Source organism: Phalangium opilio, unplaced genomic scaffold (assembly GCF_054372755.1).
Source record: "Phalangium opilio isolate 3A_F unplaced genomic scaffold, DU_Popi_V2 ptg000037l_1, whole genome shotgun sequence".
NCBI lineage: Eukaryota > Metazoa > Arthropoda > Arachnida > Opiliones > Phalangiidae > Phalangium > Phalangium opilio.
The window spans coordinates 3,072,742-3,100,328 of record NW_028324160.1 but is presented as its reverse complement, the minus strand read 5'-3'; the positions used below and the strand labels follow the sequence as shown (position 1 = coordinate 3,100,328).

At 38.3% G+C, this 27,587-nt stretch overlaps 50 pseudogenes; all 50 read left to right on the top strand.

The window, feature by feature from the left end:
- Positions 1 to 162: 162 nt before the first annotated feature.
- Positions 163 to 281, top strand: LOC149683039 (5S ribosomal RNA; annotated as a pseudogene).
- A 362-nt stretch (positions 282 to 643) lies between these two features.
- Positions 644 to 762, top strand: LOC149683038 (5S ribosomal RNA; annotated as a pseudogene).
- A 362-nt stretch (positions 763 to 1,124) lies between these two features.
- Positions 1,125 to 1,242, top strand: LOC149683037 (5S ribosomal RNA; annotated as a pseudogene).
- Positions 1,243 to 1,604: 362 nt separating this feature from the next.
- Positions 1,605 to 1,723, top strand: LOC149683036 (5S ribosomal RNA; annotated as a pseudogene).
- A 361-nt stretch (positions 1,724 to 2,084) lies between these two features.
- Positions 2,085 to 2,203, top strand: LOC149683035 (5S ribosomal RNA; annotated as a pseudogene).
- Positions 2,204 to 2,565: 362 nt separating this feature from the next.
- LOC149683034 (5S ribosomal RNA) lies at positions 2,566 to 2,684 on the top strand (annotated as a pseudogene).
- A 362-nt stretch (positions 2,685 to 3,046) lies between these two features.
- Positions 3,047 to 3,165, top strand: LOC149683033 (5S ribosomal RNA; annotated as a pseudogene).
- Positions 3,166 to 3,527: 362 nt separating this feature from the next.
- Positions 3,528 to 3,646, top strand: LOC149683032 (5S ribosomal RNA; annotated as a pseudogene).
- A 362-nt stretch (positions 3,647 to 4,008) lies between these two features.
- On the top strand, positions 4,009 to 4,127 carry LOC149683031 (5S ribosomal RNA; annotated as a pseudogene).
- A 363-nt stretch (positions 4,128 to 4,490) lies between these two features.
- Positions 4,491 to 4,609, top strand: LOC149683030 (5S ribosomal RNA; annotated as a pseudogene).
- Positions 4,610 to 4,971: 362 nt separating this feature from the next.
- Positions 4,972 to 5,090, top strand: LOC149683029 (5S ribosomal RNA; annotated as a pseudogene).
- Positions 5,091 to 5,452: 362 nt separating this feature from the next.
- LOC149683028 (5S ribosomal RNA) lies at positions 5,453 to 5,571 on the top strand (annotated as a pseudogene).
- A 362-nt stretch (positions 5,572 to 5,933) lies between these two features.
- Positions 5,934 to 6,052, top strand: LOC149683027 (5S ribosomal RNA; annotated as a pseudogene).
- An 841-nt stretch (positions 6,053 to 6,893) lies between these two features.
- LOC149683026 (5S ribosomal RNA) lies at positions 6,894 to 7,012 on the top strand (annotated as a pseudogene).
- A 362-nt stretch (positions 7,013 to 7,374) lies between these two features.
- On the top strand, positions 7,375 to 7,493 carry LOC149683025 (5S ribosomal RNA; annotated as a pseudogene).
- Positions 7,494 to 7,855: 362 nt separating this feature from the next.
- Positions 7,856 to 7,974, top strand: LOC149683024 (5S ribosomal RNA; annotated as a pseudogene).
- A 362-nt stretch (positions 7,975 to 8,336) lies between these two features.
- On the top strand, positions 8,337 to 8,455 carry LOC149683023 (5S ribosomal RNA; annotated as a pseudogene).
- Positions 8,456 to 9,776: 1,321 nt separating this feature from the next.
- On the top strand, positions 9,777 to 9,895 carry LOC149683022 (5S ribosomal RNA; annotated as a pseudogene).
- A 362-nt stretch (positions 9,896 to 10,257) lies between these two features.
- Positions 10,258 to 10,376, top strand: LOC149683021 (5S ribosomal RNA; annotated as a pseudogene).
- A 362-nt stretch (positions 10,377 to 10,738) lies between these two features.
- LOC149683020 (5S ribosomal RNA) lies at positions 10,739 to 10,857 on the top strand (annotated as a pseudogene).
- A 362-nt stretch (positions 10,858 to 11,219) lies between these two features.
- On the top strand, positions 11,220 to 11,338 carry LOC149683019 (5S ribosomal RNA; annotated as a pseudogene).
- An 842-nt stretch (positions 11,339 to 12,180) lies between these two features.
- LOC149683018 (5S ribosomal RNA) lies at positions 12,181 to 12,299 on the top strand (annotated as a pseudogene).
- Positions 12,300 to 12,661: 362 nt separating this feature from the next.
- LOC149683017 (5S ribosomal RNA) lies at positions 12,662 to 12,780 on the top strand (annotated as a pseudogene).
- Positions 12,781 to 12,917: 137 nt separating this feature from the next.
- Positions 12,918 to 13,020, top strand: LOC149683016 (5S ribosomal RNA; annotated as a pseudogene).
- Positions 13,021 to 13,142: 122 nt separating this feature from the next.
- On the top strand, positions 13,143 to 13,261 carry LOC149683015 (5S ribosomal RNA; annotated as a pseudogene).
- A 361-nt stretch (positions 13,262 to 13,622) lies between these two features.
- LOC149683014 (5S ribosomal RNA) lies at positions 13,623 to 13,741 on the top strand (annotated as a pseudogene).
- A 139-nt stretch (positions 13,742 to 13,880) lies between these two features.
- LOC149683013 (5S ribosomal RNA) lies at positions 13,881 to 13,999 on the top strand (annotated as a pseudogene).
- A 361-nt stretch (positions 14,000 to 14,360) lies between these two features.
- LOC149683012 (5S ribosomal RNA) lies at positions 14,361 to 14,479 on the top strand (annotated as a pseudogene).
- Positions 14,480 to 14,841: 362 nt separating this feature from the next.
- LOC149683011 (5S ribosomal RNA) lies at positions 14,842 to 14,960 on the top strand (annotated as a pseudogene).
- A 361-nt stretch (positions 14,961 to 15,321) lies between these two features.
- Positions 15,322 to 15,440, top strand: LOC149683010 (5S ribosomal RNA; annotated as a pseudogene).
- A 362-nt stretch (positions 15,441 to 15,802) lies between these two features.
- On the top strand, positions 15,803 to 15,921 carry LOC149683009 (5S ribosomal RNA; annotated as a pseudogene).
- Positions 15,922 to 16,283: 362 nt separating this feature from the next.
- Positions 16,284 to 16,402, top strand: LOC149683008 (5S ribosomal RNA; annotated as a pseudogene).
- A 362-nt stretch (positions 16,403 to 16,764) lies between these two features.
- Positions 16,765 to 16,883, top strand: LOC149683007 (5S ribosomal RNA; annotated as a pseudogene).
- A 362-nt stretch (positions 16,884 to 17,245) lies between these two features.
- LOC149683006 (5S ribosomal RNA) lies at positions 17,246 to 17,364 on the top strand (annotated as a pseudogene).
- Positions 17,365 to 17,501: 137 nt separating this feature from the next.
- LOC149683005 (5S ribosomal RNA) lies at positions 17,502 to 17,604 on the top strand (annotated as a pseudogene).
- Positions 17,605 to 17,726: 122 nt separating this feature from the next.
- Positions 17,727 to 17,845, top strand: LOC149683004 (5S ribosomal RNA; annotated as a pseudogene).
- Positions 17,846 to 18,206: 361 nt separating this feature from the next.
- On the top strand, positions 18,207 to 18,325 carry LOC149683003 (5S ribosomal RNA; annotated as a pseudogene).
- Positions 18,326 to 18,464: 139 nt separating this feature from the next.
- LOC149683002 (5S ribosomal RNA) lies at positions 18,465 to 18,583 on the top strand (annotated as a pseudogene).
- Positions 18,584 to 18,944: 361 nt separating this feature from the next.
- LOC149683001 (5S ribosomal RNA) lies at positions 18,945 to 19,063 on the top strand (annotated as a pseudogene).
- A 362-nt stretch (positions 19,064 to 19,425) lies between these two features.
- Positions 19,426 to 19,544, top strand: LOC149683000 (5S ribosomal RNA; annotated as a pseudogene).
- Positions 19,545 to 19,905: 361 nt separating this feature from the next.
- LOC149682999 (5S ribosomal RNA) lies at positions 19,906 to 20,024 on the top strand (annotated as a pseudogene).
- A 362-nt stretch (positions 20,025 to 20,386) lies between these two features.
- On the top strand, positions 20,387 to 20,505 carry LOC149682998 (5S ribosomal RNA; annotated as a pseudogene).
- A 362-nt stretch (positions 20,506 to 20,867) lies between these two features.
- LOC149682997 (5S ribosomal RNA) lies at positions 20,868 to 20,986 on the top strand (annotated as a pseudogene).
- A 362-nt stretch (positions 20,987 to 21,348) lies between these two features.
- Positions 21,349 to 21,467, top strand: LOC149682996 (5S ribosomal RNA; annotated as a pseudogene).
- A 362-nt stretch (positions 21,468 to 21,829) lies between these two features.
- LOC149682995 (5S ribosomal RNA) lies at positions 21,830 to 21,948 on the top strand (annotated as a pseudogene).
- A 137-nt stretch (positions 21,949 to 22,085) lies between these two features.
- On the top strand, positions 22,086 to 22,188 carry LOC149682994 (5S ribosomal RNA; annotated as a pseudogene).
- Positions 22,189 to 22,310: 122 nt separating this feature from the next.
- LOC149682993 (5S ribosomal RNA) lies at positions 22,311 to 22,429 on the top strand (annotated as a pseudogene).
- Positions 22,430 to 22,791: 362 nt separating this feature from the next.
- Positions 22,792 to 22,910, top strand: LOC149682992 (5S ribosomal RNA; annotated as a pseudogene).
- A 364-nt stretch (positions 22,911 to 23,274) lies between these two features.
- Positions 23,275 to 23,393, top strand: LOC149682991 (5S ribosomal RNA; annotated as a pseudogene).
- Positions 23,394 to 23,530: 137 nt separating this feature from the next.
- Positions 23,531 to 23,633, top strand: LOC149682990 (5S ribosomal RNA; annotated as a pseudogene).
- The last annotated feature ends 3,954 nt before the right edge of the window (positions 23,634 to 27,587 follow it).

Here is a 27,587-nt window from a genome sequence, read left to right as displayed (position 1 = left end):
GAGCGCAGTCAGTACTTGGGAATACTGCGTGCCGTTTGCTTTTTCACTTTTGTTTCCTCTTTTAAATTCCACCAGATATGAAAAAAGCAAACATATCTTCTTTTTGTTATTGTTTTATAAAGATGAAAGTTAATTAAATTCAAATTATTAACTAGCACTCTCGGCAACGGCCATATCACGCTGAATACACCGATTCTCGTCCGATAACCAAAGTTAAGCAGCGTCGAGCGCAGTCATTACTTGGGAGGGAGACCACTTAGGAACACTGCGTGCCGTTGGCTTTTTCACATTTTTTTCCTCTTTTAAATTTTAATAGATATGAAAAAAGCAAACACGTTTTCTTTTTGTTATTGTTTTAAAATGATGAAGGTTAATTTGTCTCACTTAATTTAAATTCGAATTATTAACTAGCACTCTCGGCAACGGCCATATCACGCTGAAAACACCGGTTCACGTCCGATCACCGAAGTAAAGCAGCGTCGAGCGCATACAGTACTTGGGAATACTGCGTGCCGTTTGCTTTTTCACTTTTGTTTCCTCTTTTAAATTCCACCAGATATGAAAAAAGCAAACATATCTTCTTTTTGTTATTGTTTTATAAAGATGATGGTTAATTAAATTCAAATTATTAACTAGCACTCTCGGCAACGGCCATATCACGCTGAATACACCGGTTCTCGTCAGATAACCGAAGTTAAGCAGCGTCGAGCGCAGTCACTACTTGGGAGGGAGACCACTTAGGAACACTGCGTGCCGTTGGCTTTTTCACTTTTTTTTCCTCTTTTAAATTTTAATAGATATGAAAAAAGCAAACATGTTTTCTTTTTGTTATTGTTTTAAAATGATGAAGGTTAATTTGTCTCACTTAATTTAAATTCGAATTATTAACTAGCACTCTCGGCAACGGCCATATCACGCTGAAAACACCGGTTCACGTCCGATCACCGAAGTTAAGCAGCGTCGAGCGCATACAGTTCTTGGAAATACTGCGTGCCGTTTGTTTTTTCACTTTTGTTTCCTCTTTTAAATTCCACCAGATATGAAAAAAGCAAACATATCTTCTTTTTGTTATTGTTTTATAAAGATGAACGTTAATTAAATTCAAATTATTAACTAGCACTCTCGGCAACGGCCATATCACGCTGAATACCCCGGTTCTCGTCCGGTAACCGAAGTTAAGAGCGTTGAGCGCAGTCAGTACTTGGGAGGGCGACCACTTAGGAACACTGCGTGCCGTTAGCTTTTTCACTTTTTTTTTCTCTTTTAAATTCCAATAGATATGAAAAAAGCAAACATATTTTCTTTTTGTTATTGTTTGAAAAAGATGAAGGTTAATTTGTCTCACTTAATTAAAATTCGAATTATTATCTAGCACTCTCGGCAACGGCCATATCACGCTGAGAACACCGGTTCTCGTCCGATCGCCGACGTTAGCAGCGTCGAGCTCAGTCAGTACTTGGGAATACTGCGTGCCGTTTGCTTTTTTCACTTTAGTTTCCTCTTTCAAATTCCACCAGATATGAAAAAAGCAAACAAATCTTCTTTTAGTTATTGTTTTATAAAGATGAAAGTTAAATAAATTCAAATTATTAACTAGCACTCTCGGCAACGGCCATGTCACGCTGAATACACCGATTCTCGTCCGATAACCGAAGTTAAGCAGCGTCGAGCGCAGTCAGTACTTGGGAGGGCGACCACTTAGGAACACTGCGTGCCGTTAGCTTTTTCACTTTTTTTTCTCTTTTAAATTCCAATAGATATGAAAAAAGCAAACATATTTTCTTTTTGTTATTGTTTGAAAAAGATGAAGGTTAATTTGTCTCACTTAATTTAAATTCGAATTATTATCTAGCACTCTCGGCAACGGCCATATCACGCTGAGAACACCGGTTCTCGTCCGATTGCCGACGTTAGCAGCGTCGAGCGCAGTCAGTACTTGGGAATACTGCGTGCCGTTTGCTTTTTTCACTTTTGTTTCCTCTTTCAAATTCCACCAGATATGAAAAAAGCAAACATATCTTCTTTTTGTTATTGTTTTATAAAGATGAAAGTTAATTAAATTCAAATTATTAACTAGCACTCTCGGCAACGGCCATATCACGCTGAATACACCGATTCTCGTCCGATAACCGAAGTTAAGCAGCGTCGACCGCAGTCATTACTTGGGAGGGAGACCACTTAGGAACACTGCGTGCCGTTGGCTTTTTCACATTTTTTTCCTCTTTTAAATTTTAATAGATATGAAAAAAGCAAACATGTTTTCTTTTTGTTATTGTTTTAAAATGATGAAGGTTAATTTGTCTCACTTAATTTAAATTCGAATTATTAACTAGCACTCTCGGCAACGGCCATATCACGCTGAAAACACCGGTTCACGTCCGATCACCGAAGTTAAGCACCGTCGAGCGCATACAGTTCTTGGAAATACTGCGTGCCGTTTGTTTTTTCACTTTTGTTTCCTCTTTTAAATTCCACCAGATATGAAAAAAGCAAACATATCTTCTTTTTGTTATTGTTTTATAAAGATGATGGTTAATTAAATTCAAATTATTAACTAGCACTCTCGGCAACGGCCATATCACGCTGAATACCCCGGTTCTCGTCCGATAACCGAAGTTAAGCAGCGTTGAGCGCAGTCAGTACTTGGGAGGGCGACCACTTAGGAACACTGCGTGCCGTTAGCTTTTTCACTTTTTTTTTCTCTTTTAAATTCCAATAGATATGAAAAAAGCAAACATATTTTCTTTTTGTTATTGTTTGAAAAAGATGAAGGTTAATTTGTCTCACTTAATTTAAATTCGAATTATTATCTAGCACTCTCGGCAACGGCCATATCACGCTGAGAACACCGGTTCTCGTCCGATCGCCGACGTTAGCAGCGTCGAGCGCAGTCAGTACTTGGGAATACTGCGTGCCGTTTGCTTTTTTCACTTTAGTTTCCTCTTTCAAATTCCACCAGATATGAAAAAAGCAAACAAATCTTCTTTTAGTTATTGTTTTATAAAGATGAAAGTTAAATAAATTCAAATTATTAACTAGCACTCTCGGCAACGGCCATGTCACGCTGAATACACCGATTCTCGTCCGATAACCGAAGTTAAGCAGCGTCGAGCGCAGTCAGTACTTGGGAGGGCGACCACTTAGGAACACTGCGTGCCGTTAGCTTTTTCACTTTTTTTTTCTCTTTTAAATTCCAATAGATATGAAAAAAGCAAACATATTTTCTTTTTGTTATTGTTTGAAAAAGATGAAGGTTAATTTGTCTCACTTAATTTAAATTCGAATTATTATCTAGCACTCTCGGCAACGGCCATATCACGCTGAGAACACCGGTTCTCGTCCGATCGCCGACGTTAGCAGCGTCGAGCGCAGTCAGTACTTGGGAATACTGCGTGCCGTTTGCTTTTTTCACTTTAGTTTCCTCTTTCAAATTCCACCAGATATGAAAAAAGCAAACAAATCTTCTTTTAGTTATTGTTTTATAAAGATGAAAGTTAAATAAATTCAAATTATTAACTAGCACTCTCGGCAACGGCCATGTCACGCTGAATACACCGATTCTCGTCCGATAACCGAAGTTAAGCAGCGGTGAGCGCAGTCAGTACGTGGGAGGGCGACCACTTAGGAACACTGCGTGCCGTTAGCTTTTTCACTTTTTTTCTCTCTTTTAAATTCCAATAGATTTGAAAAAAGCAAACATATTTTCTTTTTGTTATTGTTTTAAAATGATGAAGGTTAATTTGTCTCACTTAATTTAAATTCGAATTATTAACTAGCACTCTCGGCAACGGCCATATCACGCTGAAAACACCGGTTCACGTCCGATCACCGAAGTTAAGCAGCGTCGAGCGCATACAGTTCTTGGAAATACTGCGTGCCGTTTGTTTTTTCACTTTTGTTTCCTCTTTTAAATTCCACCAGATATGAAAAAAGCAAACATATCTTCTTTTTGTTATTGTTTTATAAAGATGAACGTTAATTAAATTCAAATTATTAACTAGCACTCTCGGCAACGGCCATATCACGCTGAATACCCCGGTTCTCGTCCGATAACCGAAGTTAAGCAGCGTCGAGCGCAGTCAGTACTTGGGAGGGCGACCACTTAGGAACACTGCGTGCCGTTAGCTTTTTCACTTTTTTTTTTCTCTTTTAAATTCCAATAGATATGAAAAAAGCAAACATATTTTCTTTTTGTTATTGTTTGAAAAAGATGAAGGTTAATTTGTCTCACTTAATTTAAATTCGAATTATTATCTAGCACTCTCGGCAACGGCCATATCACGCTGAGAACACCGGTTCTCGTCCGATTGCCGACGTTAGCAGCGTCGAGCGCAGTCAGTACTTGGGAATACTGCGTGCCGTTTGCTTTTTTCACTTTAGTTTCCTCTTTCAAATTCCACCAGATATGAAAAAAGCAAACAAATCTTCTTTTAGTTATTGTTTTATAAAGATGAAAGTTAAATAAATTCAAATTATTAACTAGCACTCTCGGCAACGGCCATGTCACGCTGAATACACCGATTCTCGTCCGATAACCGAAGTTAAGCAGCGTCGAGCGCAGTCATTACTTGGGAGGGAGACCACTTAAGAACACTGCGTGCCGTTGGCTTTTTCACTTTTTTTTCCTCTTTTAAATTTTAATAGATATGAAAAAAGCAAACACGTTTTCTTTTTGTTATTGTTTTAAAATGATGAAGGTTAATTTGTCTCACTTAATTTAAATTCGAATTATTAACTAGCACTCTCGGCAACGGCCATATCACGCTGAAAACACTGGTTCACGTCCGATCACCGAAGTTAAGCAGCGTCGAGCGCATACAGTTCTTGGAAATACTGCGTGCCGTTTGTTTTTTCACTTTTGTTTCCTCTTTTAAATTCCACCAGATATGAAAAAAGCAAACATATCTTCTTTTTGTTATTGTTGTATAAAGATGAACGTTAATTAAATTCAAATTATTAACTAGCACTCTCGGCAACGGCCATATCACGCTGAATACCCCGGTTCTCGTCCGATAACCGAAGTTAAGCAGCGTTGAGCGCAGTCAGTACTTGGGAGGGCGACCACTTAGGAACACTGCGTGCCGTTAGCTTTTTCACTTTTTTTTTCTCTTTTAAATTCCAATAGATATGAAAAAAGCAAACATATTTTCTTTTTGTTATTGTTTGAAAAAGATGAAGGTTAATTTGTCTCACTTAATTTAAATTCGAATTATTATCTAGCACTCTCGGCAACGGCCATATCACGCTGAGAACACCGGTTCTCGTCCGATCGCCGACGTTAGCAGCGTCGAGCACAATCAGTACTTGGGAATACTGCGTGCCGTTTGCTTTTTTCACTTTAGTTTCCTCTTTCAAATTCCACCAGATATGAAAAAAGCAAACAAATCTTCTTTTAGTTATTGTTTTATAAAGATGAAAGTTAAATAAATTCAAATTATTAACTAGCACTCTCGGCAACGGCCATGTCACGCTGAATACACCGATTCTCGTCCGATAACCGAAGTTAAGCAGCGTCGAGCGCAGTCATTACTTGGGAGGGAGACCACTTAGGAACACTGCGTGCCGTTGGCTTTTTCACTTTTTTTTCCTCTTTTAAATTTTAATAGATATGAAAAAAGCAAACACGTTTTCTTTTTGTTATTGTTTTAAAATGATGAAGGTTAATTTGTCTCACTTAATTTAAATTCGAATTATTAACTAGCACTCTCGGCAACGGCCATATCACGCTGAAAACACTGGTTCACGTCCGATCACCGAAGTTAAGCAGCGTCGAGCGCATACAGTTCTTGGAAATACTGCGTGCCGTTTGTTCTTTCACTTTTGTTTCCTCTTTTAAATTCCACCAGATATGAAAAAAGCAAACATATCTTCTTTTTGTTATTGTTGTATAAAGATGAACGTTAATTAAATTCATTTTATTAACTAGCACTCTCGGCAACGGCCATATCACGCTGAATACCCCGGTTCTCGTCCGATAACCGAAGTTAAGCAGCGTTGAGCGCAGTCAGTACTTGGGAGGGCGACCACTTAGGAACACTGCGTGCCGTTAGCTTTTTCACTTTTTTTTTCTCTTTTAAATTCCAATAGATATGAAAAAAGCAAACATATTTTCTTTTTGTTATTGTTTGAAAAAGATGAAGGTTAATTTGTCTCACTTAATTTAAATTCGAATTATTATCTAGCACTCTCGGCAACGGCCATATCACGCTGAGAACACCGGTTCTCGTCCGATCGCCGACGTTAGCAGCGTCGAGCACAATCAGTACTTGGGAATACTGCGTGCCGTTTGCTTTTTTCACTTTAGTTTCCTCTTTCAAATTCCACCAGATATGAAAAAAGCAAACAAATCTTCTTTTAGTTATTGTTTTATAAAGATGAAAGTTAAATAAATTCAAATTATTAACTAGCACTCTCGGCAACGGCCATGTCACGCTGAATACACCGATTCTCGTCCGATAACCGAAGTTAAGCAGCGTCGAGCGCAGTCAGTACTTGGGAGGGCGAAAACTTAGGAACACTGCGTGCCGTTAGCTTTTTCACTTTTTTTCTCTTTTAAATTCCAATAGATATGAAAAAAGCAAACATATTTTCTTTTTGTTATTGTTTGAAAAAGATGAAGGTTAATTTGTCTCACTTAATTTAAATTCGAATTATTATCTAGCACTCTCGGCAACGGCCATATCACGCTGAGAACACCGGTTCTCGTCCGATTGCCGACGTTAGCAGCGTCGAGCGCAGTCAGTACTTGGGAATACTGCGTGCCGTTTGCTTTTTTCACTTTAGTTTCCTCTTTCAAATTCCACCAGATATGAAAAAAGCAAACAAATCTTCTTTTAGTTATTGTTTTATAAAGATGAAAGTTAAATAAATTCAAATTATTAACTAGCACTCTCGGCAACGGCCATGTCACGCTGAATACACCGATTCTCGTCCGATAACCGAAGTTAAGCAGCGTCGAGCGCAGTCATTACTTGGGAGGGAGACCACTTAGGAACACTGCGTGCCGTTGGCTTTTTCACTTTTTTTTCCTCTTTTAAATTTTAATAGATATGAAAAAAGCAAACACGTTTTCTTTTTGTTATTGTTTTAAAATGATGAAGGTTAATTTGTCTCACTTAATTTAAATTCGAATTATTAACTAGCACTCTCGGCAACGGCCATATCACGCTGAAAACACCGGTTCACGTCCGATCACCGAAGTTAAGCAGCGTCGAGCGCATACAGTTCTTGGAAATACTGCGTGCCGTTTGTTTTTTCACTTTTGTTTCCTCTTTTAAATTCCACCAGATATGAAAAAAGCAAACATATCTTCTTTTTGTTATTGTTTTATAAAGATGAACGTTAATTAAATTCAAATTATTAACTAGCACTCTCGGCAACGGCCATATCACGCTGAATACCCCGGTTCTCGTCCGATAACCGAAGTTAAGCAGCGTCGAGCGCAGTCAGTACTTGGGAGGGCGACCACTTAGGAACACTGCGTGCCGTTAGCTTTTTCACTTTTTTTTTCTCTTTTAAATTCCAATAGATATGAAAAAAGCAAACATATTTTCTTTTTGTTTTTGTTTGAAAAAGATGAAGGTTAATTTGTCTCACTTAATTTAAATTCGAATTATTATCTAGCACTCTCGGCAACGGCCATATCACGCTGAGAACACCGGTTCTCGTCCGATTGCCGACGTTAGCAGCGTCGAGCGCAGTCAGTACTTGGGAATACTGCGTGCCGTTTGCTTTTTTCACTTTAGTTTCCTCTTTCAAATTCCACCAGATATGAAAAAAGCAAACAAATCTTCTTTTAGTTATTGTTTTATAAAGATGAAAGTTAAATAAATTCAAATTATTAACTAGCACTCTCGGCAACGGCCATGTCACGCTGAATACACCGATTCTCGTCCGATAACCGAAGTTAAGCAGCGTCGAGCGCAGTCATTACTTGGGAGGGAGACCACTTAGGAACACTGCGTGCCGTTGGCTTTTTCACTTTTTTTTCCTCTTTTAAATTTTAATAGATATGAAAAAAGCAAACACGTTTTCTTTTTGTTATTGTTTTAAAATGATGAAGGTTAATTTGTCTCACTTAATTTAAATTCGAATTATTAACTAGCACTCTCGGCAACGGCCATATCACGCTGAAAACACTGGTTCACGTCCGATCACCGAAGTTAAGCAGCGTCGAGCGCATACAGTTCTTGGAAATACTGCGTGCCGTTTGTTTTTTCACTTTTGTTTCCTCTTTTAAATTCCACCAGATATGAAAAAAGCAAACATATCTTCTTTTTGTTATTGTTGTATAAAGATGAACGTTAATTAAATTCAAATTATTAACTAGCACTCTCGGCAACGGCCATATCACGCTGAATACCCTAGTTCTCGTCCGATAACCGAAGTTAAGCAGCGTTGAGCGCAGTCAGTACTTGGGAGGGCGACCACTTAGGAACACTGCGTGCCGTTAGCTTTTTCACTTTTTTTTTCTCTTTTAAATTCCAATAGATATGAAAAAAGCAAACATATTTTCTTTTTGTTATTGTTTGAAAAAGATGAAGGTTAATTTGTCTCACTTAATTTAAATTCGAATTATTATCTAGCACTCTCGGCAACGGCCATATCACGCTGAGAACACCGGTTCTCGTCCGATCGCCGACGTTAGCAGCGTCGAGCACAATCAGTACTTGGGAATACTGCGTGCCGTTTGCTTTTTTCACTTTAGTTTCCTCTTTCAAATTCCACCAGATATGAAAAAAGCAAACAAATCTTCTTTTAGTTATTGTTTTATAAAGATGAAAGTTAAATAAATTCAAATTATTAACTAGCACTCTCGGCAACGGCCATGTCACGCTGAATACACCGATTCTCGTCCGATAACCGAAGTTAAGCAGCGTCGAGCGCAGTCAGTACTTGGGAGGGCGAAAACTTAGGAACACTGCGTGCCGTTAGCTTTTTCACTTTTTTTTCTCTTTTAAATTCCAATAGATATGAAAAAAGCAAACATATTTTCTTTTTGTTATTGTTTGAAAAAGATGAAGGTTAATTTGTCTCACTTAATTTAAATTCGAATTATTATCTAGCACTCTCGGCAACGGCCATATCACGCTGAGAACACCGGTTCTCGTCCGATTGCCGACGTTAGCAGCGTCGAGCGCAGTCAGTACTTGGGAATACTGCGTGCCGTTTGCTTTTTTCACTTTAGTTTCCTCTTTCAAATTCCACCAGATATGAAAAAAGCAAACAAATCTTATTTTAGTTATTGTTTTATAAAGATGAAAGTTAAATAAATTCAAATTATTAACTAGCACTCTCGGCAACGGCCATGTCACGCTGAATACACCGATTCTCGTCCGATAACCGAAGTTAAGCAGCGTCGAGCGCAGTCAGTACTTGGGAGGGCGAAAACTTAGGAACACTGCGTGCCGTTAGCTTTTTCACTTTTTTTCTCTTTTAAATTCCAATAGATATGAAAAAAGCAAACATATTTTCTTTTTGTTATTGTTTGAAAAAGATGAAGGTTAATTTGTCTCACTTAATTTAAATTCGAATTATTATCTAGCACTCTCGGCAACGGCCATATCACGCTGAGAACACCGGTTCTCGTCCGATTGCCGACGTTAGCAGCGTCGAGCGCAGTCAGTACTTGGGAATACTGCGTGCCGTTTGCTTTTTTCACTTTAGTTTCCTCTTTCAAATTCCACCAGATATGAAAAAAGCAAACAAATCTTCTTTTAGTTATTGTTTTATAAAGATGAAAGTTAAATAAATTCAAATTATTAACTAGCACTCTCGGCAACGGCCATGTCACGCTGAATACACCGATTCTCGTCCGATAACCGAAGTTAAGCAGCGTCGAGCGCAGTCATTACTTGGGAGGGAGACCACTTAGGAACACTGCGTGCCGTTGGCTTTTTCACTTTTTTTTCCTCTTTTAAATTTTAATAGATATGAAAAAAGCAAACACGTTTTCTTTTTGTTATTGTTTTAAAATGATGAAGGTTAATTTGTCTCACTTAATTTAAATTCGAATTATTAACTAGCACTCTCGGCAACGGCCATATCACGCTGAAAACACCGGTTCACGTCCGATCACCGAAGTTAAGCAGCGTCGAGCGCATACAGTTCTTGGAAATACTGCGTGCCGTTTGTTTTTTCACTTTTGTTTCCTCTTTTAAATTCCACCAGATATGAAAAAAGCAAACATATCTTCTTTTTGTTATTGTTTTATAAAGATGAACGTTAATTAAATTCAAATTATTAACTAGCACTCTCGGCAACGGCCATATCACGCTGAATACCCCGGTTCTCGTCCGATAACCGAAGTTAAGCAGCGTCGAGCGCAGTCAGTACTTGGGAGGGCGACCACTTAGGAACACTGCGTGCCGTTAGCTTTTTCACTTTTTTTTTCTCTTTTAAATTCCAATAGATATGAAAAAAGCAAACATATTTTCTTTTTGTTTTTGTTTGAAAAAGATGAAGGTTAATTTGTCTCACTTAATTTAAATTCGAATTATTATCTAGCACTCTCGGCAACGGCCATATCACGCTGAGAACACCGGTTCTCGTCCGATTGCCGACGTTAGCAGCGTCGAGCGCAGTCAGTACTTGGGAATACTGCGTGCCGTTTGCTTTTTTCACTTTAGTTTCCTCTTTCAAATTCCACCAGATATGAAAAAAGCAAACAAATCTTCTTTTAGTTATTGTTTTATAAAGATGAAAGTTAAATAAATTCAAATTATTAACTAGCACTCTCGGCAACGGCCATGTCACGCTGAATACACCGATTCTCGTCCGATAACCGAAGTTAAGCAGCGTCGAGCGCAGTCATTACTTGGGAGGGAGACCACTTAGGAACACTGCGTGCCGTTGGCTTTTTCACTTTTTTTTCCTCTTTTAAATTTTAATAGATATGAAAAAAGCAAACACGTTTTCTTTTTGTTATTGTTTTAAAATGATGAAGGTTAATTTGTCTCACTTAATTTAAATTCGAATTATTAACTAGCACTCTCGGCAACGGCCATATCACGCTGAAAACACTGGTTCACGTCCGATCACCGAAGTTAAGCAGCGTCGAGCGCATACAGTTCTTGGAAATACTGCGTGCCGTTTGTTTTTTCACTTTTGTTTCCTCTTTTAAATTCCACCAGATATGAAAAAAGCAAACATATCTTCTTTTTGTTATTGTTGTATAAAGATGAACGTTAATTAAATTCAAATTATTAACTAGCACTCTCGGCAACGGCCATATCACGCTGAATACCCTAGTTCTCGTCCGATAACCGAAGTTAAGCAGCGTTGAGCGCAGTCAGTACTTGGGAGGGCGACCACTTAGGAACACTGCGTGCCGTTAGCTTTTTCACTTTTTTTTTCTCTTTTAAATTCCAATAGATATGAAAAAAGCAAACATATTTTCTTTTTGTTATTGTTTGAAAAAGATGAAGGTTAATTTGTCTCACTTAATTTAAATTCGAATTATTATCTAGCACTCTCGGCAACGGCCATATCACGCTGAGAACACCGGTTCTCGTCCGATCGCCGACGTTAGCAGCGTCGAGCACAATCAGTACTTGGGAATACTGCGTGCCGTTTGCTTTTTTCACTTTAGTTTCCTCTTTCAAATTCCACCAGATATGAAAAAAGCAAACAAATCTTCTTTTAGTTATTGTTTTATAAAGATGAAAGTTAAATAAATTCAAATTATTAACTAGCACTCTCGGCAACGGCCATGTCACGCTGAATACACCGATTCTCGTCCGATAACCGAAGTTAAGCAGCGTCGAGCGCAGTCAGTACTTGGGAGGGCGAAAACTTAGGAACACTGCGTGCCGTTAGCTTTTTCACTTTTTTTTCTCTTTTAAATTCCAATAGATATGAAAAAAGCAAACATATTTTCTTTTTGTTATTGTTTGAAAAAGATGAAGGTTAATTTGTCTCACTTAATTTAAATTCGAATTATTATCTAGCACTCTCGGCAACGGCCATATCACGCTGAGAACACCGGTTCTCGTCCGATTGCCGACGTTAGCAGCGTCGAGCGCAGTCAGTACTTGGGAATACTGCGTGCCGTTTGCTTTTTTCACTTTAGTTTCCTCTTTCAAATTCCACCAGATATGAAAAAAGCAAACAAATCTTATTTTAGTTATTGTTTTATAAAGATGAAAGTTAAATAAATTCAAATTATTAACTAGCACTCTCGGCAACGGCCATGTCACGCTGAATACACCGATTCTCGTCCGATAACCGAAGTTAAGCAGCGTCGAGCGCAGTCATTACTTGGGAGGGAGACCACTTAGGAACACTGCGTGCCGTTGGCTTTTTCACTTTTTTTTCCTCTTTTAAATTTTAATAGATATGAAAAAAGCAAACACGTTTTCTTTTTGTTATTGTTTTAAAATGATGAAGGTTAATTTGTCTCACTTAATTTAAATTCGAATTATTAACTAGCACTCTCGGCAACGGCCATATCACGCTGAAAACACCGGTTCTCGTCCGATCGCCGACGTTAGCAGCGTCGAGCGCAGTCAGTACTTGGGAATGCTGCGTGCCGTTTGCTTTTTTCACTTTAGTTTCCTCTTTCAAATTCCACCAGATATGAAAAAAGCAAACAAATCTTCTTTTAGTTATTGTTTTATAAAGATGAAAGTTAATTAAATTCAAATTATTAACTAGCACTCTCGGCGACGGTCATATCACTCTGAATACACCGATTCTCGTCCGATAACCGAAGTTAAGCAGCGTCGAGCGCAGTCATTACTTGGGAGGGAGACCACTTAGGAACACTGCGTTCCGTTGGCTTTTTCACTTTTTTTTCCTCTTTTAAATTTTAATAGATATGTAAAAAGCAAACAGGTTTTCTTTTTGTTATTGTTTTAAAATGATGAAGGTTAATTTGTCTCACTTAATTTAAATTCGAATTATTAACTAGCACTCTCGGCAACGGCCATATCACGCTGAAAACACCGGTTCCCGTCCGATCACCGAAGTTAAGCAGCGTCGAGCGCATACAGTACTTGGGAATACTGCGTGCCGTTTGTTTTTTCACTTTTTTTTCCTCTTTTAAATTCCAGCAGATATGAAAAAAGCAAACATATCTTCTTTTTGTTATTGTTTTATAAAGATGAAGGTTAATTAAATTCAAATTATTAACTTGCACTCTCGGCAACGGCCATATCACGCTAAATACACCGGTTCTCGTCCGATAACCGAAGTTAAGCAGCGTCGAGCGCAGTCAGTACTTGGGAGGGCGACCACTTAGGAACAATTCGTGCCGTTAGCTTTTTCACTTTTTTTCCTCTTTTAAATTCCAATAGATATGAAAAAAGCAAACATATTTTCTTTTTGTTATTGTTTGAAAAAGATGAAGGTTAATTTGTCTCACTTAATTTAAATTCGAATTATTATCTAGCACTCTCGGCAACGGCCATATCACGCTGAGAACAACGGATCTCGTCCGATCGCCGACGTAAGCAGCGTCGAGCGCAGTCAGTACTTGGGAATACTGCGTGCCGTTTGCTTTTTTCACTTTTGTTTCCTCTTTCAAATTCCACCAGATATGAAAAAAGCAAACAAATCTTCTTTTAGTTATTGTTTTATAAAGATTAAAGTTAATTAAATTCAAATTATTAACTAGCACTCTCGGCAACGGCCATATCACGCTGAATAGACCGGTTCTCGTCAGATAACCGAAGTTAAGCAGCGTCGAGCGCAGTCACTACTTGGGAGGGAGACCACTTAGGAACACTGCGTGCCGTTGGCTTTTTCACTTTTTTTTTCCTCTATAAAAATTTTAATAGATATGAAAAAAGCAAACATGTTTTCTTTTTGTTATTGTTTTAAAATGATGAAGGTTAATTTGTCTCACTTAATTTAAATTCGAATTATTAACTAGCACTCTCGGCAACGGCCATATCACGCTGAATACACCGGTTCTCGTCCGATAACCGAAGTTAAGCAGCGTCGAGCGCAGTCAGTACTTGGGAGGGCGACTACTTAGGAACACTGCGTGCCGTTAGCTTTTTCACTTTTTTTTTCTCTTTTAAATTCCAATAGATATGAAAAAAGCAAACATGTTTTCTTTTTGTTATTGTTTGAAAAAGATGAAGGTTAATTTGTCTCACTTAATTTAAATTCGAATTATTATCTAGCACTCTCGGCAACGGCCATATCACGCTGAGAACACCGGTTCTCGTCCGATCGACGACGTTAGCAGCGTCGAGCGCAGTCAGTACTTGGGAATACTGCGTGCCGTTTGCTTTTTCACTTTTGTTTCCTCATTCAAATTCCACCAGATATGAAAAAAGCAAACATATCTTCTTTTTGTTATTGTTTTATAAAGATGAAAGTTAATTAAATTCAAATTATTAACTGGCACTCTCGGCAACGGCCATATCACGCTAAATACACCGATTCTCGTCCGATAACCGAAGTTAAGCAGCGTCGAGCGCAGTCATTACTTGGGAGGGAGACCACTTAGGAACACTGCGTGCCGTTGGCTTTTTCACTTTTTTTCCTCTTTTAAATTTTAATAGATATGAAAAAAGCAAACACGTTTTCTTTTTGTTATTGTTTTAAAATGATGAAGGTTAATTTGTCTCACTTAATTTAAATCCGAATTATTAACTAGCACTCTCGGCAACGGCCATATCACGCTGAAAACACCTGTTCACGTCCGATAACCGAAGTTAAGCAGCGTCGAGCGCATACAGTACTTGGGAATACTGCGTGCCGTTGGCTTTTTCACTTTTGTTTCCTCTTTCAAATTCCACCAGATATGAAAAAAGCAAACATATCTTCTTTTTTGTTATTGTTTTATAGTGATGAAAGTTAATTAAATTCAAATTATTAACTAGCAGTCTCGGCAACGGCCATATCACGCTGAATACACCGGTTCTCGTTCGATAACCGAAGTTAAGCAGCGTCGAGCGCAGTCACTACTTGGGAGGGAGACCACTTAGGAACACTGCGTGCCGTTGGCTTTTTCACTTTTTTTTCCTCTTTTAAATTTTAATAGATATGAAAAAAGCAAACATGTTTTCTTTTTGTTATTGTTCTAAAATGATGAAGGTTAATTTGTCTCACTTAATTTAAATTCGAATTATTATCTAGCACTCTCGGCAACGGCCATATCACGCTGAGAACACCGGTTCTCGTCCGATCGCCGACGTTAGCAGCGTCGAGCGCAGTCAGTACTTGGGAATACTGCGTGCCGTTTGCTTTTTCACTTTTGTTTCCTCTTTCAAATTCCACCAGATATGAAAAAAGCAAACATATCTTCTTTTTGTTATTGTTTTATAAAGATGAAAGTTAATTAAATTCAAATTATTAACTGGCACTCTCGGCAACGGCCATATCACGCTGAATACACCGATTCTCGTCCGATAACCGAAGTTAAGCAGCGTCGAGCGCAGTCATTACTTGGGAGGGAGACCACTTAGGAACACTGCGTGCCGTTGGCTTTTTCACTTTTTTTCCTCTTTTAAATTTTAATAGATATGAAAAAAGCAAACACGTTTTCTTTTTGTTATAGTTTTAAAATGATGAAGGTTAATTTGTCTCACTTAATTTAAATCCGAATTATTAACTAGCACTCTCGGCAACGGCCATATCACGCTGAAAACACCTGTTCACGTCCGATAACCGAAGTTAAGCAGCGTCGAGCGCATACAGTACTTGGGAATACTGCGTGCCGTTGGCTTTTTCACTTTTGTTTCCTCTTTCAAATTCCACCAGATATGAAAAAAGCAAACATATCTTCTTTTTTGTTATTGTTTTATAGTGATGAAAGTTAATTAAATTCAAATTATTAACTAGCAGTCTCGGCAACGGCCATATCACGCTGAATACACCGGTTCTCGTTCGATAACCGAAGTTAAGCAGCGTCGAGCGCAGTCACTACTTGGGAGGGAGGCCACTTAGGAACACTGCGTGCCGTTGGCTTTTTCACTTTTTTTTCCTCTTTTAAATTTTAATAGATATGAAAAAAGCAAACACGTTTTCTTTTTGTTATTGTTTTAGAATGATGAAGGTTAATTTGTCTCACTTAATTTAAATTCGAATTATTAACTAGCACTCTAGGCAACGGCCATATCACGCTGAAAACACCGGTTCACGTCCGATCACCGAAGTTAAGCAGCGTCGAGCGCATACAGTTCTTGGAAATACTGCGTGCCGTTTGTTTTTTCACTTTTGTTTCCTCTTTTAAATTCCACCAGATATGAAAAAAGCAAACATATCTTCTTTTTGTTATTGTTTTATAAAGATGAACGTTAATTAAATTCAAATTATTAACTAGCACTCTCGGCAACGGCCATATCACGCTGAATACCCCGGTTCTCGTCCGATAACCGAAGTTAAGCAGCGTTGAGCGCAGTCAGTACTTGGGAGGGCGACCACTTAGGAACACTGCGTGCCGTTAGCTTTTTCACTTTTTTTTTCTCCTTTAAATTCCAATAGATATGAAAAAAGCAAACATATTTTCTTTTTGTTATTGTTTGAAAAAGATGAAGGTTAATTTGTCTCACTTAATTTAAATTCGAATTATTATCTAGCACTCTCGGCAACGGCCATATCACGCTGAGAACACCGGTTCTCGTCCGATTGCCGACGTTAGCAGCGTCGAGCGCAGTCAGTACTTGGGAATACTGCGTGCCGTTTGCTTTTTTCACTTTAGTTTCCTCTTTCAAATTCCACCAGATATGAAAAAAGCAAACAAATCTTCTTTTAGTTATTGTTTTATAAAGATGAAAGTTAAATAAATTCAAATTATTAACTAGCACTCTCGGCAACGGCCATGTCACGCTGAATACACCGATTCTCGTCCGATAACCGAAGTTAAGCAGCGTCGAGCGCAGTCATTACTTGGGAGGGAGACCACTTAGGAACACTGCGTGCCGTTGGCTTTTTCACTTTTTTTTCCTCTTTTAAATTTTAATAGATATGAAAAAAGCAAACACGTTTTCTTTTTGTTATTGTTTTAAAATGATGAAGGTTAATTTGTCTCACTTAATTTAAATTCGAATTATTAACTAGCACTCTCGGCAACGGCCATATCACGCTGAAAACACCGGTTCTCGTCCGATCGCCGACGTTAGCAGCGTCGAGCGCAGTCAGTACTTGGGAATGCTGCGTGCCGTTTGCTTTTTTCACTTTAGTTTCCTCTTTCAAATTCCACCAGATATGAAAAAAGCAAACAAATCTTCTTTTAGTTATTGTTTTATAAAGATGAAAGTTAATTAAATTCAAATTATTAACTAGCACTCTCGGCGACGGTCATATCACTCTGAATACACCGATTCTCGTCCGATAACCGAAGTTAAGCAGCGTCGAGCGCAGTCATTACTTGGGAGGGAGACCACTTAGGAACACTGCGTTCCGTTGGCTTTTTCACTTTTTTTTCCTCTTTTAAATTTTAATAGATATGTAAAAAGCAAACAGGTTTTCTTTTTGTTATTGTTTTAAAATGATGAAGGTTAATTTGTCTCACTTAATTTAAATTCGAATTATTAACTAGCACTCTCGGCAACGGCCATATCACGCTGAAAACACCGGTTCCCGTCCGATCACCGAAGTTAAGCAGCGTCGAGCGCATACAGTACTTGGGAATACTGCGTGCCGTTTGTTTTTTCACTTTTTTTTCCTCTTTTAAATTCCACCAGATATGAAAAAAGCAAACATATCTTCTTTTTGTTATTGTTTTATAAAGATGAAGGTTAATTAAATTCAAATTATTAACTTGCACTCTCGGCAACGGCCATATCACGCTAAATACACCGGTTCTCGTCCGATAACCGAAGTTAAGCAGCGTCGAGCGCAGTCAGTACTTGGGAGGGCGACCACTTAGGAACAATTCGTGCCGTTAGCTTTTTCACTTTTTTTCCTCTTTTAAATTCCAATAGATATGAAAAAAGCAAACATATTTTCTTTTTGTTATTGTTTGAAAAAGATGAAGGTTAATTTGTCTCACTTAATTTAAATTCGAATTATTATCTAGCACTCTCGGCAACGGCCATATCACGCTGAGAACAACGGATCTCGTCCGATCGCCGACGTAAGCAGCGTCGAGCGCAGTCAGTACTTGGGAATACTGCGTGCCGTTTGCTTTTTTCACTTTTGTTTCCTCTTTCAAATTCCACCAGATATGAAAAAAGCAAACAAATCTTCTTTTAGTTATTGTTTTCTAAAGATTAAAGTTAATTAAATTCAAATTATTAACTAGCACTCTCGGCAACGGCCATATCACGCTGAATAGACCGGTTCTCGTCAGATAACCGAAGTTAAGCAGCGTCGAGCGCAGTCACTACTTGGGAGGGAGACCACTTAGGAACACTGCGTGCCGTTGGCTTTTTCACTTTTTTTTTCCTCTATAAAAATTTTAATAGATATGAAAAAAGCAAACATGTTTTCTTTTTGTTATTGTTTTAAAATGATGAAGGTTAATTTGTCTCACTTAATTTAAATTCGAATTATTAACTAGCACTCTCGGCAACGGCCATATCACGCTGAATACACCGGTTCTCGTCCGATAACCGAAGTTAAGCAGCGTCGAGCGCAGTCAGTACTTGGGAGGGCGACTACTTAGGAACACTGCGTGCCGTTAGCTTTTTCACTTTTTTTTTCTCTTTTAAATTCCAATAGATATGAAAAAAGCAAACATGTTTTCTTTTTGTTATTGTTTGAAAAAGATGAAGGTTAATTTGTCTCACTTAATTTAAATTCGAATTATTATCTAGCACTCTCGGCAACGGCCATATCACGCTGAGAACACCGGTTCTCGTCCGATCGACGACGTTAGCAGCGTCGAGCGCAGTCAGTACTTGGGAATACTGCGTGCCGTTTGCTTTTTCACTTTTGTTTCCTCTTTTAAATTCCACCAGATATGAAAAAAGCAAACATATCTTCTTTTTGTTATTGTTTTATAAAGATGAACGTTAATTAAATTCAAATTATTAACTAGCACTCTCGGCAACGGCCATATCACGCTGAATACCCCGGTTCTCGTCCGATAACCGAAGTTAAGCAGCGTTGAGCGCAGTCAGTACTTGGGAGGGCGACCACTTAGGAACACTGCGTGCCGTTAGCTTTTTCACTTTTTTTTTCTCCTTTAAATTCCAATAGATATGAAAAAAGCAAACATATTTTCTTTTTGTTATTGTTTGAAAAAGATGAAGGTTAATTTGTCTCACTTAATTTAAATTCGAATTATTATCTAGCACTCTCGGCAACGGCCATATCACGCTGAGAACACCGGTTCTCGTCCGATCGACGACGTTAGCAGCGTCGAGCGCAGTCAGTACTTGGGAATACTGCGTGCCGTTTGCTTTTTTCACTTTAGTTTCCTCTTTCAAATTCCACCAGATATGAAAAAAGCAAACAAATCTTCTTTTAGTTATTGTTTTATAAAGATGAAAGTTAAATAAATTCAAATTATTAACTAGCACTCTCGGCAACGGCCATGTCACGCTGAATACACCGATTCTCGTCCGATAACCGAAGTTAAGCAGCGTCGAGCGCAGTCAGTACTTGGGAGGGCGACCACTTAGGAACACTGCGTGCCGTTAGCTTTTTCACTTTTTTTTCTCTTTTAAATTCCAATAGATATGAAAAAAGCAAACATATTTTCTTTTTGTTATTATTTGAAAAAGATGAAGGTTAATTTGTCTCACTTAATTTAAATTCGAATTATTATCTATTACTCTCGGCAACGGCCATATCACGCTGAGAACACCGGTTCTCGTCCGATTGCCGACGTTAGCAGCGTCGAGCGCAGTCAGTACTTGGGAATACTGCGTGCCGTTTGCTTTTTTCACTTTAGTTTCCTCTTTCAAATTCCACCAGATATGAAAAAAGCAAACAAATCTTCTTTTAGTTATTGTTTTATAAAGATGAAAGTTAAATAAATTCAAATTATTAACTAGCACTCTCGGCAACGGCCATGTCACGCTGAATACACCGATTCTCGTCCGATAACCGAAGTTAAGCAGCGTCGAGCGCAGTCATTACTTGGGAGGGAGACCACTTAGGAACACTGCGTGCCGTTGGCTTTTTCACTTTTTTTTCCTCTTTTAAATTTTAATAGATATGAAAAAAGCAAACACGTTTTCTTTTTGTTATTGTTTTAAAATGATGAAGGTTAATTTGTCTCACTTAATTTAAATTCGAATTATTAACTAGCACTCTCGGCAACGGCCATATCACGCTGAAAACACCGGTTCACGTCCGATCACCGAAGTTAAGCAGCGTCGAGCGCATACAGTTCTTGGAAATACTGCGTGCCGTTTGTTTTTTCACTTTTGTTTCCTCTTTTAAATTCCACCAGATATGAAAAAAGCAAACATATCTTCTTTTTGTTATTGTTTTATAAAGATGAACGTTAATTAAATTCAAATTATTAACTAGCACTCTCGGCAACGGCCATATCACGCTGAATACCCCGGTTCTCGTCCGATAACCGAAGTTAAGCAGCGTTGAGCGCAGTCAGTACTTGGGAGGGCGACCACTTAGGAACACTGCGTGCCGTTGGCTTTTTCACTTTTTTTTTCTCTTTTAAATTCCAATAGATATGAAAAAAGCAAACATATTTTCATTTTGTTATTGTTTGAAAAAGATGAAGGTTAATTTGTCTCACTTAATTTAAATTCGAATTATTATCTAGCACTCTCGGCAACGGCCATATCACGCTGAGAACACCGGTTCTCGTCCGATCGCCGACGTTAGCAGCGTCGAGCGCAGTCAGTACTTGGGAATACTGCGTGCCGTTTGCTTTTTTCACTTTAGTTTCCTCTTTCAAATTCCACCAGATGTGAAAAAAGCAAACAAATCTTCTTTTAGTTATTGTTTTATAAAGATGAAAGTTAAATAAATTCAAATTATTAACTAGCACTCTCGGCAACGGCTATGTCACGCTGAATACACCGATTCTCGTCCGATAACCGAAGTTAAGCAGCGTCGAGCGCAGTCAGTACTTGGGAGGGCGACCACTTAGGAACACTGCGTGCCGTTAGCTTTTTCACTTTTTTTTTCTCTTTTAAATTCCAATAGATATGAAAAAAGCAAACATATTTTCTTTTTGTTATTGTTTGAAAAAGATGAAGGTTAATTTGTCTCACTTAATTTAAATTCGAATTATTATCTAGCACTCTCGGCAACGGCCATATCACGCTGAGAACACCGGTTCTCGTCCGATTGCCGACGTTAGCAGCGTCGAGCGCAGTCAGTACTTGGGAATACTGCGTGCCGTTTGCTTTTTTCACTTTAGTTTCCTCTTTCAAATTCCACCAGATATGAAAAAAGCAAACAAATCTTCTTTTAGTTATTGTTTTATAAAGATGAAAGTTAAATAAATTCAAATTATTAACTAGCACTCTCGGCAACGGCCATGTCACGCTGAATACACCGATTCTCGTCCGATAACCGAAGTTAAGCAGCGTCGAGCGCAGTCATTACTTGGGAGGGAGACCACTAAGGAACACTGCGTGCCGTTGGCTTTTTCACTTTTTTTTCCTCTTTTAAATTTTAATAGATATGAAAAAAGCAAACACGTTTTCTTTTTGTTATTGTTTTAAAATGATGAAGGTTAATTTGTCTCACTTAATTTTAATTCGAATTATTAACTAGCACTCTCGGCAACGGCCATATCACGCTGAAAACACCGGTTCTCGTTCGATCGCCGACGTTAGCAGCGTCGAGCGCAGTCAGTACTTGGGAATGCTGCGTGCCGTTTGCTTTTTTCACTTTAGTTTCCTCTTTCAAATTCCACCAGATATGAAAAAAGCAAACAAATCTTCTTTTAGTTATTGTTTTATAAAGATGAAAGTTAATTAAATTCAAATTATTAACTAGCACTCTCGGCAACGGCCATATCACTCTGAATACACCGATTCTCGTCCGATAACCGAAGTTAAGCAGCGTCGAGCGCAGTCATTACTTGGGAGGGAGACCACTTAGGAACACTGCGTTCCGTTGGCTTTTTCACTTTTTTTTCCTCTTTTAAATTTTAATAGATATGTAAAAAGCAAACAGGTTTTCTTTTTGTTATTGTTTTAAAATGATGAAGGTTAATTTGTCTCACTTAATTTAAATTCGAATTATTAACTAGCACTCTCGGCAACGGCCATATCACGCTGAAAACACCGGTTCCCGTCCGATCACCGAAGTTAAGCAGCGTCGAGCGCATACAGTACTTGGGAATACTGCGTGCCGTTTGTTTTTTCTTTTTTTTTTCCTCTTTTAAATTCCACCAGATATGAAAAAAGCAAACATATCTTCTTTTTGTTATTGTTTTATAAAGATGAAGGTTAATTAAATTCAAATTATTAACTTGCACTCTCGGCAACGGCCATATCACGCTAAATACACCGGTTCTCGTCCGATAACCGAAGTTAAGCAGCGTCGAGCGCAGTCAGTACTTGGGAGGGCGACCACTTAGGAACAATTCGTGCCGTTGGCTTTTTCACTTTTTTTTCCTCTTTTAAATTCCAATAGATATGAAAAAAGCAAACATATTTTCTTTTTGTTATTGTTTGAAAAAGATGAAGGTTAATTTGTCTCACTTAATTTAAATTCGAATTATTTTCTAGCACTCTCGGCAACGGCCATATCACGCTGAGAACACCGGATCTCGTCCGATCGCCGACGTAAGCAGCGTCGAGCGCAGTCAGTACTTGGGAATACTGCGTGCCGTTTGCTTTTTTCACTTTTGTTTCCTCTTTCAAATTCCACCAAATATGAAAAAAGCAAACAAATCTTCTTTTAGTTATTGTTTTATAAAGATTAAAGTTAATTAAATTCAAATTATTAACTAGCACTCTCGGCAACGGCCATATCACGCTGAATACACCGGTTCTCGTCAGATAACCGAAGTTAAGCAGCGTCGAGCGCAGTCACTACTTGGGAGGGAGACCACTTAGGAACACTGCGTGCCGTTGGCTTTTCCACTTTTTTTTTCCTCTTTTAAATTTTAATAGATATGAAAAAAGCAAACATGTTTTCTTTTTGTTATTGTTTTAAAATGATGAAGGTTAATTTGTCTCACTTAATTTAAATTCGAATTATTAACTAGCACTCTCGGCAACGGCCATATCACGCTGAAAACACCTGTTCACGTCCGATAACCGAAGTTAAGCAGCGTCGAGCGCATACAGTACTTGGGAATACTGCGTGCCGTTGGCTTTTTCACTTTTGTTTCCTCTTTCAAATTCCACCAGATATGAAAAAAGCAAACATATCTTCTTTTTTGTTATTGTTTTATAGTGATGAAAGTTAATTAAATTCAAATTATTAACTAGCAGTCTCGGCAACGGCCATATCACGCTGAATACACCGGTTCTCGTTCGATAACCGAAGTTAAGCAGCGTCGAGCGCAGTCACTACTTGGGAGGGAGACCACTTAGGAACACTGCGTGCCGTTGGCTTTTTCACTTTTTTTTCCTCTTTTAAATTTTAATAGATATGAAAAAAGCAAACATGTTTTCTTTTTGTTATTGTTCTAAAATGATGAAGGTTAATTTGTCTCACTTAATTTAAATTCGAATTATTAACTAGCACTCTCGGTAACGGCCATATCACGCTGAAAACCCCGGTTCACGTCCGATCACCGAAGTTAAGCAGCGTCGAGCGCATACAGTACTTAGGAACAATGCGTGCCGTTGGCTTTTTCACTTTTTTTTCCTCTTTTAAATTTTAATAGATATGAAAAAAGCAAACATGTTTTCTTTTTGTTATTGTTTTAAAATGATGAAGGTTAATTTGTCTCACTTAATTTAAATTCGAATTATTAACTAGTACTCTCGGCAACGGCCATATCACGCTGAATACACCGGTTCACGTCCGATCACCGAAGTTAAGCAATACGTGAACAAACAAACCCCTCCATAGAAAATGCATTAGACTATACTTTGCAGACTCGTAACTCTGTTTCTACTGGAGATACGGAGATGTCCTTTGAGTATGTTATAGACCAATTTGTCCCCCATCTAGCCATACTAAGAATTAGGGCTACGATAAACAGTAGTCGAGTAATTAAGCTAATCGTAAACAAACAAACCCCTCCATAGGAAATACATTAGACTAAATTCTGGAGGCTCGTAACTCTGGTTCTACCAGAGATACGGGGATGTAAATAATGTGACCTTGACACAAATGTTCGGATAATTATAAAGGTCTTTGCATGTTCCAAGCAAAAAAAAAAAAACTTCGCGGTTTCGAACCTGTGGCCTTCCGAGAGTGAGTCGGATGCGATAACCGCTACACTAAAGATATGTTATTATTTTTAATCGAAAGAACAGGGTCAAGTAATTAAGCAATACGTGAACAACCAAACCCCTCCATAGAAAATGCATTAGACTATACTTTGCAGGCCCATAACTCTGTGTCTACTAGAGATACCGGGATGTCCTTAGGATGTGTTATAGTCCAATTTGTCCCCCATCTAACCATACTAAAAACATTGAGCTACGACAAACAGTAGTCGAGTACTTAAGCAAAACGTAAAGAAACAAACCCCCTCCATAGGAAATGAGTTAGACTATAATTTGCAGGCTCGTAACTCTGTTTCTACTGGAGATACGAGGATGTCCTTAGGATATGTTATAGTCCAAATTGTCCCCCATCTAACCATACTAAAAACTTTGGGCTTCGACAAACACGGGCCGAGTACTTAAGTTAAACGTAAACAAACAACCCCTCCATAGGAAATGCATTAGACTATACTTTGCAGGCTCGTAACTCTGTTTCTACTGGAGATACGGGGATGTCCTTTGAGTATGGTTTAGTCCAATTTGTCCCCCATCTAACCATTCTAAAAACATTGAGCTACGACAAACAGGGGCCGAGTAATTAAGCTAAACGTAAACAAACAACCCGTTCATAGGAAATGCATTAGACTATACTTTGCAGGCCCATAACTCTGTGTCTACTAGAGATACGGGGATGTCCTTAGGATATGTTAAAGTCCAAATTGTCCCCCATCTAACCATACTAAAAACATTGAGCTACGACAAACAGGGGCCGCGATATTAAGCAAAATGTTCGTCAACTTTGGTATCGTCTCACTTATTTTATTATGTTACTTATGATTTTTGCACTAAACTTTGGAGGCTCATAACTCTTGTTCTACAAGAGATACTGGGATCTCCATTGGATATGTTATAGTAAGTACTCTTTGCTCCCCATACAAGGATACTTTTTTCTTGAGGCTACCTCAATATCGTCGTCAACTTATTTTTTGTCTCACTTATTGTTAGAAGGTTACTTTTGATTTTTGAAAATAAACTTTGCAGGCTCGTAACTCTGTTTCTACTGGAGATACGGGGATGTCCTTTGAGTATGTTATAGACCAATTTGTCCCTCATCTAGCCATACTAAGAATTAGGGCTACGACAAACAGTAGTCGAGTAATTAAGCTAATCGTAAACAAACAAACCCCTCCATAGGAAATACATTAGACTAAATTCTGGAGGCTCGTAACTCTGGTTCTACCAGAGATACGGGATGTAAATAATGTGACCTTGACACAAATGTTCGGATAATTATTGTTGTATAATGTAAAAAACTATGTTAGTTAAAAAACTATTTTATCTATTGGCATAAGATAAAACAAGAGTGAAACCGAGTCTTCCTTATCGGTAGATATATTTCAAGGAAGCACTTCTCTTAAGATCAGCTACCATGTAACAACGCGTACTTTTTATCGTGACAAATAAATCTTTTATTATGCACAAACTTTTATTAAGATAATCAAATAGAAAACTACAACAATTTTAAAAAAAAACTTCGCGGTTTCGAACCTGTGGCCTTCCGGGAGTGAGGCGGATGCGATAACCGCTACACTAATGATATGTTATTATTTTTAATCGAAAGAACAGGGTCAAGTAATTAAGCAATACGTGAACAAACAAACCCCTCCATAGAAAATGCATTAGACTATACTTTGCAGGCTCGTACCTCTGTTTCTACTGTAGATACGGGGATGTCCTTTGAGTATGTTATAGTCCAATTTTTCCCCCATCTAACCATACTAAAAACATTGAGCTACGACAAACAGGGGCCGAGTAATTAAGCTAAACGTAAACAAACAACCCGTCCATAGGAAATGCATTAGACTATACTTTGCAGGCCCATAACTCTGTGTCTACTAGAGATACGGGGATGTCCTTAGGATATGTTATAGTCCAAATTGTCCCCCATCTAACCATACTAAAAACATTGAGCTACGACAAACAGGGGCCGAGATATTAAGCAAAATGTTCGTCAACTTTGGTATCGTCTCACTTATTTTTATTATGTTACTTATGATTTTTGCACTAAACTTTAGAAGCTCATAACTCTTGTTCTACAAGAGATACTGGGATCTCCTTTGGATATGTTATAGTACTCTTTGCTCCCCATACAACGATACTTTAAACTTGAGGCTACCTGAATATCGTCGTCAACTTATTTTTTGTCTCACTTATTGTTAGAAGGTTACTTTTGATTTTTGAAAATAAACTTTGCAGGCTCGTAACTCTGTTTCTACTGGAGATACGGGGATGTCCTTTGAGTATGTTATAGACCAATTTGTCCCCCATCTAGCCATACTAAGAATTAGGGCTACGACAAACAGTAGTCGAGTAATTAAGCTAATCGTAAACAAACAAACCCCTCCATAGGAAATACATTAGACTAAATTCTGGAGGCTCGTAACTCTGGTTCTAACAGAGATACGGGGATGTAAATAATGTGACCTTGACACAAATGTTCGGATAATTATAAAGGTCTTTGCATGTTCCAAGCAAAAAAAAAAACTTCGCGGTTTCGAACCTGTGGCCTTCCGGGAGTGAGGCGGATGCGATAACCGCTACACTAAAGATATGTTATTATTTTTAATCGAAAGAACAGGGTCAAGTAATTAAGCAATACGTGAACAAACAAACCCCTCCATAGAAAATGCATTAGACTATACTTTGCAGGCTCGTAACTCTGTTTCTACTGGAGATACGGGGATGTCCTTTGAGTATGTTATAGACCAATTTGTCCCCCATCTAGCCATACTAAGAATTAGGGCTACGACAAACAGTAGTCGAGTAATTAAGCTAATCGTAAACAAACAAACCCCTCCATAGGAAATATATTAGACTAAATTCTGGAGGCTCGTAACTCTGGTTCTACCAGAGATACGGGGATGTAAATAATGTGACCTTGACACAAATGTTCGGATAATTATAAAGGTCTTTGCATGTTCCAAACAAAAAAAAACTTCGCGGCTTCGAACCTGTGGCCTTCCGGGAGTGAGGCGGATGCGATAACCGCTACACTAAAGATATGTTATTATTTTAATCGAAGGAACAGGGTCAAGTAATTAAGCAATACATGAACAAACAAACCCCTCCATAGAAAATGCTTTAGACTATATTTGCAGGCTCGTAACTCTGTTTCTACTGGAGATACGGGGATGTCCTTTGAGTACGTTATAGTCCAATTTGTCCCCCATCTAACCATACTAAAAACATTGAGCTACGACAAACAGGGGCCGAGTAATTAAGCTAAACGTAAACAAACAACCCGTCCATAGGAAATGCATTAGACTATACTTTGCAGGCCCATAACTCTGTGTCTACTAGAGATACGGG